Below are 1487 nucleotides of genomic sequence, written 5' to 3' on the forward strand. Positions count from 1 at the left end.
CAGCCCTCCAGGCTATTTACTTGGCACCTTCCTTCCCAGAAGACTCTCCCTGGGTCTAGTTCACTGCACATTCTTCGTTTGCATGGACGTGGTGATTGTGCTCCCAGGGTTCAGTTGTCTTCAGAGACACGGAAGAACTGAGAATCCAGAAGGGGGGGGGTAGGGAGGGGAGACGTGAGGGGGGCACGGGAGGCGGGAAATAGGATGGGGAACCCGAGACATTCCTGCCGCCCCTTGGATCACTGGGGATTGTGTACAGTGTCTTTGGAACAGCTCTAGGGAGGTTGGTCCCTGTGAGGACAGAGCCCAGAGAGGCAGATTGTCCTGACTCTGAGGTGTGATAAATAAGGAGAAGGAGGAAGAGGAGGAAATGCTCAGCCAAGCAGACAGAAGTTCTTCGTCTCTGTGGGTCCTTTGTGAATTGGGCAATATTTGGCAACAAGACATGTGGATTAATAAAGTCACTGTTTTCCTGTCTGTGCCCTTCAGCTAAGCTTCCTGCTGGTAATGGTAACACTTCATCCATCCAGAGCCATGTCTAGGCTCCCCCAGGCCGTTGGCTTTACTCCAGGGGGTCAGCATGGGGACAGAAGCTAAGGGCTTTCTCTGGAAATCACTCTGTGATGGGATCTCACGAGGCCTTGAGGTTGGCAGAGAACCAAGGAGCTATCCATCCATCTCTTTCTCCTCCTTGTTCATCCTTGGCCTTCTCTTCAGGGGATCGACAAAAGACCCATCAATATCAACGCACCAGATGCCTTGTGGGTAGTGCACTCTAGCCCTGCCATTGCGTTGATGTTGTGATCCATGAACTGTGTGGCTTGAGTCCTCATCTGGACAGTAGGGATAAGGAGACTCCTCAAGGCGCTTCCATAAGATCAAGAGCAACCGCCAGCATGGGAAGGGTCTGAACAGGGCCAGGAACACAGAAAGGCTGAGGTCCCCCAGGGCCCTGGCTCTGCATTCTGAGCTCTCTGTAATGAGCCCCACGGGAGGGAAAGGGTGCAGCTTAGGTTCTGATGAGATCCTGGGGCTGTTGGCTCTGCTCTGTCCCTCACCCTCTATGTGACCAGGGGTAACCCTTAGTTCATTTTTTTTTTTAAGTGGGAATGGTGACTGTCAGGACACAAAGCTGCTGTTAGAATCGCTTGGAGTCAAAAGCACCCCAAATGCTTAAGGAGAATATTACCTCTCTGATAGAAACCAGGTACAGGTACACACACTTACACTAGTGTGAGCATCACATAACACCCAGAAACGGTGAGCACAGGCAATGATGTGCTGGCACACTGGCTTGTGAGAACTCTGATCATAGACTTTGTGAGTGGCCATAGTGTTCGGATACCCTCTGGGTCCGATCTCCAGCTATGCTTGGTTAACTCATCACTGTGTCTGTCTGTACTTAATAAGGGATCCCTACCAAAATGAACGACTTCGCACCTCTGGCAGGGACAAAGAAAAAGGCTGATATTTTCTGTCTGCTAAGT

The sequence above is a fragment of the Peromyscus eremicus genome, chromosome 7 (genome assembly GCF_949786415.1).
Source record: "Peromyscus eremicus chromosome 7, PerEre_H2_v1, whole genome shotgun sequence".
Classification (NCBI taxonomy): Eukaryota; Metazoa; Chordata; class Mammalia; order Rodentia; family Cricetidae; genus Peromyscus; species Peromyscus eremicus.